At 58.7% G+C, this 12189-nt stretch overlaps 15 non-coding genes across 15 annotated transcripts; 10 read left to right on the top strand and 5 right to left on the bottom strand.

Annotated features, from left to right (window-relative positions):
- Positions 1-42: 42 nt before the first annotated feature.
- TRNAS-GCU (transfer RNA serine (anticodon GCU)) lies at positions 43-124 on the bottom strand. Its single transcript has one exon. It is a non-coding gene; the product is annotated as a tRNA-Ser (tRNA).
- A 152-nt stretch (positions 125-276) lies between these two features.
- On the bottom strand, positions 277-349 carry TRNAM-CAU (transfer RNA methionine (anticodon CAU)). The gene has a single exon. It is a non-coding gene; the product is annotated as a tRNA-Met (tRNA).
- A 111-nt stretch (positions 350-460) lies between these two features.
- Positions 461-542, top strand: TRNAS-GCU (transfer RNA serine (anticodon GCU)). The gene has a single exon. It is a non-coding gene; the product is annotated as a tRNA-Ser (tRNA).
- An 876-nt stretch (positions 543-1418) lies between these two features.
- On the top strand, positions 1419-1501 carry TRNAS-CGA (transfer RNA serine (anticodon CGA)). The gene has a single exon. It is a non-coding gene; the product is annotated as a tRNA-Ser (tRNA).
- Positions 1502-2153: 652 nt separating this feature from the next.
- TRNAA-UGC (transfer RNA alanine (anticodon UGC)) lies at positions 2154-2225 on the bottom strand. The gene has a single exon. It is a non-coding gene; the product is annotated as a tRNA-Ala (tRNA).
- A 549-nt stretch (positions 2226-2774) lies between these two features.
- Positions 2775-2846, top strand: TRNAA-UGC (transfer RNA alanine (anticodon UGC)). The gene has a single exon. It is a non-coding gene; the product is annotated as a tRNA-Ala (tRNA).
- Positions 2847-3116: 270 nt separating this feature from the next.
- On the top strand, positions 3117-3198 carry TRNAS-UGA (transfer RNA serine (anticodon UGA)). Its single transcript has one exon. It is a non-coding gene; the product is annotated as a tRNA-Ser (tRNA).
- A 483-nt stretch (positions 3199-3681) lies between these two features.
- TRNAA-CGC (transfer RNA alanine (anticodon CGC)) lies at positions 3682-3753 on the bottom strand. The gene has a single exon. It is a non-coding gene; the product is annotated as a tRNA-Ala (tRNA).
- Positions 3754-4005: 252 nt separating this feature from the next.
- TRNAP-CGG (transfer RNA proline (anticodon CGG)) lies at positions 4006-4077 on the top strand. Its single transcript has one exon. It is a non-coding gene; the product is annotated as a tRNA-Pro (tRNA).
- Positions 4078-4673: 596 nt separating this feature from the next.
- TRNAP-AGG (transfer RNA proline (anticodon AGG)) lies at positions 4674-4745 on the bottom strand. Its single transcript has one exon. It is a non-coding gene; the product is annotated as a tRNA-Pro (tRNA).
- Positions 4746-5375: 630 nt separating this feature from the next.
- On the top strand, positions 5376-5447 carry TRNAP-UGG (transfer RNA proline (anticodon UGG)). The gene has a single exon. It is a non-coding gene; the product is annotated as a tRNA-Pro (tRNA).
- A 579-nt stretch (positions 5448-6026) lies between these two features.
- On the top strand, positions 6027-6098 carry TRNAP-AGG (transfer RNA proline (anticodon AGG)). The gene has a single exon. It is a non-coding gene; the product is annotated as a tRNA-Pro (tRNA).
- A 303-nt stretch (positions 6099-6401) lies between these two features.
- Positions 6402-6473, top strand: TRNAA-UGC (transfer RNA alanine (anticodon UGC)). Its single transcript has one exon. It is a non-coding gene; the product is annotated as a tRNA-Ala (tRNA).
- Positions 6474-7123: 650 nt separating this feature from the next.
- TRNAT-AGU (transfer RNA threonine (anticodon AGU)) lies at positions 7124-7197 on the top strand. The gene has a single exon. It is a non-coding gene; the product is annotated as a tRNA-Thr (tRNA).
- Positions 7198-7776: 579 nt separating this feature from the next.
- TRNAS-GCU (transfer RNA serine (anticodon GCU)) lies at positions 7777-7858 on the top strand. Its single transcript has one exon. It is a non-coding gene; the product is annotated as a tRNA-Ser (tRNA).
- The last annotated feature ends 4331 nt before the right edge of the window (positions 7859-12189 follow it).

Here is a 12189-nt window from a genome sequence, read left to right as displayed (position 1 = left end):
TTGCCTCGTTCCTCTGCAAAAGCTTATGCCGCAGCAAAAGCGCGACGAGGGTGGGATTCGAACCCACGCGTGCAGAGCACAATGGATTAGCAGTCCATCGCCTTAACCACTCGGCCACCTCGTCCCGCCGCGCGCCCCTAAGGGCTAGGCCACCACCGGTGACGGCCCTGCCCGGACCGGCGGGCCCGCACGGGGCTGAGCGTGGCCGCGAAATGTCGGCGAGGAGAGGGGGGGGGAGGCCGGGGTGCGGCAAAAAAACCAAACAAACAAAGGCATTGCCCTCTCTGAGGCTCGAACTCAGGACCTTCAGATTATGAGACTGACGCGCTGCCGGCTGCGCTAAGAGGGCGGCGGTGGAGGCCGCCCCGCTGGGGCTTCCGGGAGGCGGGGCGGCGAGGGGGGGCGGGGATACTGCGGCGGCGGCGTCAGGCCGGCAGGGGGCGACAGGGCCCCGCGGCGGGACGAGGTGGCCGAGTGGTTAAGGCGATGGACTGCTAATCCATTGTGCTCTGCACGCGTGGGTTCGAATCCCACCCTCGTCGCACTTTTGCTGCCGCCATGGGGGGCACTGGGGACACCGCCGAGGACACGGAGGGGGCCACCGCGGTGCATCCCGCCCGAGGGGCGTGAGGTCGCTGGTGCCCTGCAGGGGCGCCGTGTTTTGGAAAGTGGGGTGATGATGGCAGGAGAAATCGAGGCAGCATCAAAGAGGGGCAGCCGAGGTCCTGGTGTGGAGTGGCTGGGAGCCTCTTATCCAGGAGTCACAGGAAAGAAAATACTCTGAAATCTTTAAAGGAGCGATTAATGCAGAAAGTGGCTGTTGAGTAGTAAGGTGATAACCCTCCCAAAAGGAGGGAGCAACTGGAAAGCAAACTGGGACAAAGGAGGCATGAAAAAGTGGACGGATGCCTTGAACTCTCTGGGGACTGCAGTCAGAGAAGATATGGAAGTGTTCTTCCCATCGGAGTTGTTGGTGAACCTGCTTGTTCATCATAACTGTGGCTGGACATGTGCCCCAAGGGCTCCTACACCAGTGGTGCCAACTTCAAAGCACAGCCTCTGCACTGGTGGCCGCAGTCAGTGTGTGTCCAAGGACCCTGCTCCCATGGGAAGTTCACCCCTCACCTCCATTCCCTTGTCGGTAGAGGCTCTCCAGGTAAAAGTGTTCACCCAAACCGCTCTGGGGCAGTGCTGTCATTGTGAGGGGGGCAAATAGGGGCAGCAGGGAAGAATGGCCCCAGCAGTGCCCCCCAGCTTGGGCAGGGAGGAAAAGCATCTCCCCCTCAGCACCCAGGCACCACTGGGAGTCAGACCCAGGATCTCCTGTTCACTAGAGAGGCACTTTGACCAGCTGAGCCCATGCGGGGACCCCCGGGCCGGGGGCTGCTGTCTCCCCCCCCTGGGACTGGCAACATGGGGCTGTGATGGCCGAGGGGTGAAGGCGTTGGACTCGAAATCCAATGGGGGAGTCCCCGCGCAGGTTCGAATCCTGCTCACAGCGACAGGGTTTTAGCTGCCCCTACTGGCGTTCACCGCGGTGGGATTTAGGGCGGGCCCCCAACCCTGTCCCTCACACTCTTCCCAGGAAGTGGGTCCTGCACCAGAGAAAATGAGGCATTGTAGGGCAGGGAGACATGGGCCACTTGACCTGGGGCCAAGGAGAATCCTGTCCCAGAGGGTGGGGACCACAGACAGGTGGGGACCACCCCCACAGGTTGTCGGGGTGGGTTTATCTACTTTTGCCCATGGGCCAGCTGGGACCCACACCAAGCCTGTGGGCCATGAGGGAGTGCTGGGAACCCCCTGCAGGCTTGAAGCTGTGGTTCCACCTTTAGATGTGAGAAGTCCAGGATCCAGCTCCCAGAGAAGTCCTCCCTTTGGGCAGAGCCTGTCTTATTTTTCTCTGGGGGTGCAGAGCTCTTTGGGGTCGTCCCCTTGTTTCCCCCCAGTCACTGCAGCTTGGAGCTGGCCAGGATGAGCAGGGCAGCTTGGGGTCTGGCATGGGGTGTGGGCACCCACTATGCACCATTGCTGTGCCCCCACTCCTGTGCCAGCTGTGCCTGCAGGCAGCCCCTGGGCTTTTATGGGGGGTCTGGGTGGCTTTGCCAGCCCCACAGCCAGCAGGGAGGGGTCCCTGGGGAGGCAAAAGGACGTGGAGATGCTGGGGGTTGATCCCAGGGCCTCTTGCATGCAAAGCAAGCGCTCTCCCGCTGAGCTACATCCCCCTGTACCTAAGGATGGTGCCCAGGAGTCCCCACTAGTCCTGTGGTCCACCTGCCCCTGTGGCCACTGGGTCCAGGGAATTTATGCCACCGTGGACACCTCTAAACACTGGCCACATATTCTGGGCACACTAAGACGGATTTCCCTGTTCTAGGCTGTGCCAGGGGCAAAAGGCAGCACCAGCCACCCTTGCTGACCCCCAAAATTGTGGGGCACAGATCTGGGGGTGCAGTGGGGTGCAGCACCCTAGCTTGTTGGTCTAGGGGTATGATCCTCACTTAGGCTGTGAGGGGTTTAACTCCTGGACGGGCTTTCCTTTTGGGCATCCACCTTCTTTGGCTGGCATGTGGGACCGTGGCATAACCAGGGCCCTGGCACAGAGGGGTGGGTGCCCCTTCCTGGCTGGATGCATTCCTGTGAGCAGGATGGGCCCCCAAGGCTGGCAGTGTGTGTCCCAAGGGTGATGGCCCTGAGGGCAGAGCAGGGTGAGCAGTGGGGAGCAGTGGGGGTGCAGGGACTTCACCAACCCTCCCTCCCCTGCCCTTGCACAGGGGGATGTAGCTCAGCGGGAGAGCGCTTGCTTTGCATGCAAGAGGCCCTGGGATCGACCCCCAGCATCTCCATGTCTTTTTCCCTCCAAGACCTACTGCAGCCCTGGGCATCCTTGGAGGATACTTCCCTGCAGTGCCTGTCTTGTGGTGAGGCAACCTGGAATTTTCCCAGCCATCGCTAAATATCCCTGGATGTTCCCTTTTCCCAGCCCTGGCAGGTGTGGGTACTGGGGCTGAGCAGAGCCGTGACAGCAGGCTGGGGAATATTCTCTCCCTGGAGGCAGAGCCCAGGGCAAAGTGGGGTGTCCCTGGCTGTCCTTCCCAGGCAGGGGGGCAGCTGTGGCTGTGATGGCCGAGGGGTGAAGGCGTTGGACTTGAAATCCAATAGGGATTCCCTGCGCAGGTTCGAATCCTGCTCACAGCGGTTGGTTTTACGCAGGCCTGGATGGGGTGGGGGTCTGGGTAACCCCATCCCAGCAGCATTGCTGGAGAGTGAGGGGGCAGGGAAAGGGCAGCTCTGCACTGGGCACTGGCTGGCTGTGAACTTTGGGCTCAACTCCTGGCTGACACCTCCTTTTGGGCACCCACTGCCCGGCATGGCCTCTGTGGGGTTGAGGCACCTCTGCCTGGCACAGAGGGCACGAGCAGCCCCTCCTTGCTTGGGCAGAGATACAGATCAGCCATGGCTAGGGCTGGTTCCCTCCTGGGTGGGGAAGGAGCTGTTGGGGCAGCGGGGGAACGACAATGTAGGGGGACCCTGCTGCCACTACAGCCTCAGTGGACAGCTCTGCCATGGTGCTGGGTGCAGGAGCATCCCCCACCTTTGGGGAGACCTCCCAGAGGTAGACATGACTTTTTCATCACTGGCCCGTGGAGGAGGTGGGTTTGTAGACGGAAAAAAAAAAGCTGGAGATGCTGGGGGTTGAACCCAGGGCCTCTTACATGCGAAGCAAGCGCTCTCCCGCTGAGCTACATCCCCTGCCTGGACACCCCCAAACTTGGGGGTCCTGCTGCCCTCTGTGCTCCTCTTAGCCTCATTTTAGAGTCAGGGCAGGTACAGCCCATGGCCATGCACAGGTGACATGCCCACAGCCAGGGAAGAGCAAGGGTGACCTCCCAGCTGTGACCATCCATCCGGACAAATTGAGCTGCCACAGGTCCCACCCCACCCCACAAAGTTCTGTGAGTTCTGTGAGTGAAGGACGGGGTTCCTGCCACCCTACAGCACTTCGGCTCGTTGGTCTAGGGGTATGATTCTCGCTTCGGGTGCGAGAGGTCCCGGGTTCAACTCCCGGACGAGCCCTACTTTTGGGCACCCGTCTACCTTGGGTGGCACAAGTGGTCCCCGGCCTCAGGGTGAGACCAGGGCCAGGGCGGTGAGGGGGAAACAGAGCCCGGTAAAGTGGGCATGGGCAGACTATTTTGCATGGCCACATCCCAAAAATAGGATGGAGCCCCTTAGAAGCAGCAATGGGGATGGTGGAGTGCAGGCTGTGACTGTCTGGTTTGGAGCCCTGAGGGCAGAGCAGGGGCAGCAGTGGGGGTGAGGGGACTCAATCAGCCCTTGCACAGGGGGGATGTAGCTCAGCAGGAGAGCGCCTGCTTAGCATGAAGAAGCCCTACGATCGACCCCCAGCATCTCCATGTCCTTTTGCCTCCCCAGGGACCCCTCCCTGCTGGCTGCGGGGCTGCCACCGGAACGCCCAGAACAATCCTGGGGCTGCCTGTGGGCGCGGCCTGCCTGGGATTGCCTGCTGGCCCCCCAGGGCAGGCAGCGAGGAAATGCCCGTGGCCATTTCCCTCCCTGTCCTGCCCTGGTGTCCCTTCCTAGAGGGGTCGGGGTATCCCTTGGGATGAACATCGGTGCTGGGGGCACCAGAGCGGTGGGAGCCAAAAGAAGGGCTCGTCCGGGATTTGAACCCGGGACCTCTCGCACCCTAAGCGAGAATCATACCCCTAGACCAACGAGCCGGGGTGCGCGCCCGACCCCGCCCTCCCGCTCTGGGCCCACGCCCCGATGCTTCCCAGGAAAAGGGCGCTGCGAGCACGGCGGGACACGCGGCACGCCCGACTCCGCACCGCCCGCACCCACACACGGCCCCGCCACACTCGCCACACTCGCCAGCCCTCACACACGCCCGCAGATCGCCCTGCCCGACAATGCTCAGCGCGCTCCCCGCCAGCGCCCTCGCACACCACCCCGCACCGCGCCAGGCCCGCACACCACGGCCCGCGCACGGACGGGCCTCTGACAAACACACACGGGCCTCTGCTGCCAGCCAGCACAGACGCAGCTGCCGCGGCCCACGAGCTCGCCGAGACGGCCCGGGCCCAAGAGCGGCCGATGCCGCTGCCGAGCCCCGCCCGCTCCATCCGCTGCCAGGCCCGCCGAGGGGCTTTGGGGGAGGAAGCGCCGCCCCCGCCGCTGCTGGGGGGACATGGAGGCGCTGACGCCTCGCGCCCACCTCCGGCTGCTGCTTCAGAGGGCGGCCCCAGCAAGGGGGACCCCCCTGCTCCCGCAGAGCCACGGCCGCGCACGGCCCCGCCTGCCCCCGAGCCCCCGAAAGTCCCGGGCTGCCCAAAGGGCAACGGCTGCACCCCGGCTCGTTGGTCTAGGGGTATGATTCTCGCTTTGGGTGCGAGAGGTCCCGGGTTCAAATCCCGGACGAGCCCCTCTCTTTTGCCCGACCACCGGATCCCGCCTGCCAGACGTCCTACATTGCTTCCGCAGGGATGGGGGACACACCACTGCGGGAATCCACGCAACAAACCCACACCATCTTGCCCCTCGCCACCCCACTCCCCTCAACACCTTTTCTCTCACCTCACCTGCCTCTGCAAAACCCGCACAACACCACCTGTGCCTTTGCCCCACTTCTGCCCCCGCGGCCATCGCAATCCCTGCCGCCGGCTCTTCAGCTGCTCCCCAGGGAGGACGAGGAGGAGAACGAGGAGGGCTGCGGATGCCCCGACTGCCAGGGACTCTCCCAGGACCCTCAGCGCTGGTGTGGAGGACTTGGCTAAAACCTGTCGGCTGGGAGCAGGATAGGAAGCTGCATAGGGAATCCCTATTGGATTTCGAGTCCAACGCCTTCACCCCATCACAGCCCCAGCCCCAACCGCGTGCGGGACATGTGGCCCCCGGCCCAGCCACCCCCGCTGTCCCCGCTGTGCTCCGTTGTCCTGCCGAGCGGGGACGTGGCCGCGGTCCCCCCACACAGACGGAGGGGGGCAAAAACCCCTGCGCACCCCGGCTCGTTGGTCTAGGGGTATGATTCTCGCTTAGGGTGCGAGAGGTCCCGGGTTCAAATCCCGGACGAGCCCTTCTTTTGCCCACACCACCGCCCGCAACCGACCCTGAGCCATGGCACACTCGACGACAATTACGTGCCATCGCACACCCACCGGCCACCTCTGCCCGGGGGCTCCAGACACAAAACCGCACCCGGGGATACTTGACAACCCTTGCCCCTCTTCTCACTCCCTCCACAGCCCGCTGCCACCTCAGGGACACCCAGAGCCTGCAAAGCCCTGAACCACCTTTCCCCAGCCTGGGCAGCTGGCCAAGGCAGCTGGCACAGGCATTTGCTCGGACTGGGGACAACGCCGCGGCACAGCCCGTGCCAGGGGGATGTAGCTCAGCGGGAGAGCGCTTGCTTTGCATGCAAGAGGCCCTGGGATCAACCCCCAGCATCTCCATGTCCTTTTGCCTCCCCAGGGACCCCTCCCTGCTGGCTGCGGGGCTGCCACCGGAACGCCCAGAACAATCCTGGGGCTGCCTGTGGGCGCGGCCTGCCTGGGATTGCCTGCTGGCCCCCCAGGGCAGGCAGCGAGGAAATGCCCGTGGCCATTTCCCTCCCTGTCCTGCCCTCGTGTCCCTTCCTAGAGAGTGTCCCTTGGGATGAACATCGGTGCTGAGGGGACGAGCTGGGTGGGAGGAGGGCAATAGGAGCAACAAGGGGGGCTCGTACAGGATTGAACCCAGAACCAGGGCAACGCACTGAGGACACCCAGGATGCTGGAGTGAGCCTCCAGAGAGAGAGACGAGACTGAGGCAATCAGCTCAGGGCAGTGCAAGGGGAGCTGGCACGGCTCTGCTGGGGCAAGGGGAGGGGGCAGCATGTCCCTGTAGGGCCTGGGACCCCCAAACCCAGCTGGCATTGTTTACTGTATGTGTTGGGTTCCCTGTGCCAGGGGCTTGATCAGCACTGGGGGTGCTCCCAGCAGCAGACAGACGTGAGTTTGCAGCTGGGGTAACCCCAAACCTGGGACTGCAGTCTGGGTCATGGGGTAAGGGGGTGTGGGCAGAGGGTCAGGTGTTTTTAGGGACACCCAATGACAGGCACATGGGCACCATGGCTCAGCTGGTCAAAGCGCCTGTCTAGTAAACAGGAGATCCTGGGTTCGACTCCCAGTGGTGCCTGGGCCTGGGTGGCTATTTTTCCTCCCTGTTCCAAACTGGGGGCACTCTGGGGGTCTTTGCCCTGCCCTGAGCAGTAGCGATCCCCACCCCTTTGTCCCAGGTGACCTCACTCTGGGGGTAAGAAGTTTCCTTCTGCTTCCTGTCCCTTGGAAGCATCACAGTGGAGAGATAGCTCAAACTGCCTCCAGAATCCAGGGAGTTCAGGAAATAAGAGATTCTGCCTGGACCCTCACCACCTTCCCTGTTTCTTTGCACGACTGGTGCTGAATCATGTAGGAAAAGCATCTGGACAGAGGCTGGGTGTGGGTGAGTGATGGAGAGGACTGGTGCACACGCTTTTATGGCAAAAATAAATGCCATGTTGCCCTTTACCATTATCTGAACACAGGGGGAACATGGAGAGAGGCAAATGGGTCACAAACGCCTGCTTGCCTCCCTGTCCTGCTGTGACAGGGGCTGCCAGGGCTCCTCCTGCCCAGCCTGGCTCAGCAGAGGACACCCTGAAGGGCCAGCCCCAGTTCTGCAGTCTGCAGTCAAAAAAAAAGAAAAAAAAAGCTGCCAAAAAAGACCAACACAGGGGACGAGGTGGCCGAGTGGTTAAGGCGATGGACTGCTAATCCATTGTGCTCTGCACGCGTGGGTTCGAATCCCACCCTCGTCGTGTTTCTCTGGATCCCCCCTATCCAAAGGAAAGCTTTTTATGCACTGCCCGGTATCCTCCTGCTCTCTGTGTTTTGCTCTGCCGTGTTAAGTACACATCACATCTGCCTCTGGATTGCTGCTCCCATGGGGTGAACCTGCTCCTGGTTGCTCAGGGACCAGCGTTGCCCTCCTATGCAAGGGGCCGTGCTCTGGTGCAGCCCCCATCCCACTCCATTCCCTGAGCCCACCTGCCATCCCACCACCTTTTCTCCAGGAGGCAAAGCGCCAAACTGTGGGCAGGGAAGGTTAGGACCTGGCATCCCCATCGGGCCAATGGGAGCCAAAAGCCATCCTAGATGTCTTGCTGAGCCATTGCCATGTCCCAGAGGTGCTTGTTCTGAGGATGGTGTAGCTGCCACGTGTTGGTAGCTCCCTCCTGTGTCTGCAGCAGTGCTCACGGTGTAGATTCCTGGAGAGAGAAGAAGGTGAGCTATGGCAAGATGAAGAGGAAAGAAGTAAAACCACCTCTGGGATCCCAGAGGTCTTGCAGAGAAGAAAGCCCCGCATCTGGCAGAGCGTGTCTGTGCTTCAGTGCACCTGGGGAAACACACTGTGCCAGCCTTGCCAGTGCCTTCCCTACTCCCTACTCCTTTCCACTGATGATGTGGCCAAGCAATGCCATGGCTTCAAGGTAAGGTGAGGATGCTCAGGCTTAGCTGCCCACACTTTTTTTGACCTTTGCTGTGACATTTCCTTTCCATGCCTTGGGGAGATGTGGAGACCAGCAGGGAGCTGCTTCCCCTCTGTCAGCTTCTCCCAAGCCAGAAACCAGGATCAGGCATCAGGGAAACACCAGCCCCATCCTGTTCTGCTGCCATGAGATGCTCTGGTGCTTGGCTAGCTCTGCCACCCCGGGGAAAGAGGGATGTCCTTGCCTGGACATCCAGGTGCCTTGCGAGGAGTACGTAGGAGATTTCCTAGGGAAAAGGCGTGGGTTTGGGTGCAGCCCTGGAGAGAGACCAACTTGCAACTGGAGGTGGTGAAATGGGCCAGGGTGGTGGGTGCAGGCACGGCATGGGGGTTGCTGTCATAGGAAGGGATGTGGGTACTTGCAGGGCAGAGGCAGCTGGGAGAGGAGCCAAAGTGGCTGGAGGAGGACACCCTTCAGCCCTGCCCTGGCACATGCATGTCCCTGCCCTGGTGAGTGGTGACAAGTCCTCCTGAAGGAAATGTGCCAGCATTGCTGATGCTGTGGAGCATCAGCCTACCCAGGGACCCGGCAGTTATAGGGATCGTGTGGCGGCAGGAAACTGGATCATCTGCAGCCCCAGGACAACACCTGGCAGCCGGAGCCTGGCTCTCCCCAGTGGCACTGACTGGGCTCTGCTCCCTGGGCTGCACACGGTGGCCCTGGAGCACCCCAAGTCTGCCCTGACAAGGACACAGGCAGCCAGGATGCCCTGTGCCTGGGTCTGTCTGCATCAGGATGCTGCCTCCTGGCACCGGGGTGTCCTGCTCATCCATCAGCCATCTGGGAGTGGTCCCTGCATGTCCTACTGCCAGGAAGCAAGCCCTGGGCAAGTGCCCTGGATGCAGATGTTCCTTGGAGATAGAATGCAGTGGGTCTGTTGCTACTTTAAAACGTGCCCTTGCCTTTGCCTTTCAGGAGAAATTTTGGTACAGGGGCAAGCTCCCACCCTCCAGCCAGTCTCAAAGACATCCAACCCTTGGGTTGCTGGAAATCAAAATGCAAAGTGGGGAAACTGGAGTTGCAAAGTGCTGCTGGAGCTGGTGATGGGAAGGGAAACACATGGATTATTTGTCCTGGGTCATGCTTCTCCTCGTGTCCTTATCTGCAGGGAGAGGCAGGGCTGAGGTGGCCGCACATCCTGAATTCATGCAGAAGTTAAAATGGGTCTGACATGTTTGGTTTGGTGAAATTTTCTCAGGTTTGAGGTCCCTCCAGAGAAAGTCACATCTCAAGCAGAAAGTGCTCATTCCCTGAAATGAACAGGGGTTGAAAAAACAGTCCTTGTTTATCTCCCAAATATCTGCTCTTTCCCCTATGGTTTTCTTTTTTTCAGTCTCATTCTTTACACAAATCTGATTATTTTAAATTCCTGACATGTGCCTTTTGTTTCCTCTGTCCCCTTTTCCAGGAAAAGGACTTGTTTCAGTTCATGGATCTGCTCACATTCAACAACATTCCCTCTCATGCCCCATTGCATTTATTCCAAGCATCACTGCATCTCTGGATGTTATTCTGGGACGTGATGTTCCACTGTGAGCAGAACCTCAAGTACTTAAACTGGATTGCAAAACGAAGATACACAGTGAGGCTGCAATTCAGAAGATCCCAGACTGTGCCTGGAAGCCTGGAAGGGAGTCACCCAGGAAGGGTTGTTTTCCTGGGATCATGAGAATGCACAGAGGCATTAAAAAAAAAAAAAATGAGAGATGGAAACTGATTAGTGAAGGGAAAGAAACCTTGACTGGTAGAAGAAGGGTTTAATTCTCAGGTTGTGGGTCCAAAGTGCTCTTGTGGCATCAATTTATTATTCAAGAGTGGTGCAAGAAGCAGCAAGGTAAAGCTCAATAATAAATAAATAAACAATAAATAAACCCTCATCTTTCCCTGCTCACCAAATCACCATTTAGGAAATTATGATGAACCCACAGCCTCCCACTAGCTCCAGGAGCTGACAGATTACTTCTCTCTGAAGCATGTGTCCTCTGCTGCACCTCAGAAAAGCTGATTTCCTTTTTGCCCTTCCAGAATGATGTTAAAAACAAGCTCAGTTTGATCCCAGAACCTTAGAAAGGCTTTTTTACCCTGGCAGGCAGGGCAGGGAGGAGTCACTAGGGACCATTCAGTGTGACCAACCATGTCCAAGTCATCCTAAGAACTAAAATGACCCCCCTAAACCCCACAAGGCACATCTTTAACAGGATGCTGACAGCTCCACACATGCATAGTACATGTGTCCCAGTACTGCTAGGGTTTATTCCAGGGCAGAAGATGTTTGTGCCTTCATCTGGGCTCTGCTGGCGTGAAATGAAAAACCTTTTTCAAACTTTCCTTGCCCTTAGAGCCCAATGGCTCATCCCCCTGCTTGAGACCATGTCAGCGACTCCCTCTCTCCATCATACAGGTGATTCATGTTTAAGTGCAGGTTGGGATGTTTGGGGCTGTTTTTAGTAGTGAACAGGCTTCCAGTATAGCGACCCGGTGTCACAGCCTGTAATTAACCATGTCTTGATGATGTCCCTCCATCATGAAGAAACAGAGCTGTGACCTTCTAGCACATCCAAAGAGCGGGATGGAAGGGCTCTAAGTGGATCCAGAACCATAATGATTTGCCCATGCTGGGCTAACGCATGTCCCTGTGTCTGCATCAGTACTATCCAGCACCCTCACCCCTGCAGCCCCTCAGTTTTCCTGCCATCCATGATACTGCAGGATTTAACTCCAAATGGATGCTCCCTGTGTTCAGTTTAGGTCCCCGGTCTCACCTCAGGTGCACCAGGGAGCTGAATTGGTTGTGCTGCGAGGAAGGTGGAGATGCACCTGCCCTAAATTCTGCTGAAACACTCTCCTGCCTGGTGGCGTAAAGACCTAAAATGTCCTTTGGCCCTAGGAAGGAAGGTAATTAATGCCTGTAGCCCAAATCATTTCAATCTTACTCAGTATTAAATGGAAGCAAAACATGACAGATGAAAGAGGGAACTGCTTAATCAGCCAGGGGAGCTTTCCAGGAGAAAACTGCTGGTTGTTGGGAAGTTTCAGGCGGAAGGTACGCACTCGCTCCCCCGGGGGGCCGGGCCACCCTATAAAACAGTGGGGACAGTGCCCAGCCCCACCACCTGCTCCCAGCTGCCACTGCTGCCATCTCCACCTGGGTAAGTTAAAACGGGCTCCATCTCCTCCACACCAGGCTCTTGCCCGGTCCTCTACAGGAGTTCAAGGTTTGTTACCTGCCTCCCTTCCACCTGCAGAGGACATCGGGGAAGGGTGTATCTCTGCCCTAAAATGAAGACTGCAAGGGGTTGTGGGATGCAGCGCTTGCAGGGTCTGCAACCACGTAGCCAGTTGCATCCTGCATGATTTTCCTTGCTGAAGGAGAGGGAAAAAAATAGACTAGGACATACCCAGGCTGCAAGGATTGATGCCCCCCTGTTTATGGAAGGGCATTAAAGGTCTTTTTTATTTTGGGATGGGATAGCTCAGCTCACATTGCATTGATTTAAATGGGCTTTGCTACAACTCGATGCATCTCAGTGAGCATCTTGCTTGCTGAGGGCTCTCTGTCAGCTTGGAGCAGGAAAGGGTCTGCTCTCTGTTCTCAGCAT

This window comes from Manacus candei, unplaced genomic scaffold, assembly GCF_025592945.1.
Source record: "Manacus candei isolate 608988 ecotype Guabito, Panama unplaced genomic scaffold, ASM2559294v1 h1tg000023l, whole genome shotgun sequence".
Lineage (NCBI taxonomy): Eukaryota > Metazoa > Chordata > Aves > Passeriformes > Pipridae > Manacus > Manacus candei.
This window is presented reverse-complemented; position numbering and strand designations above follow the sequence as displayed.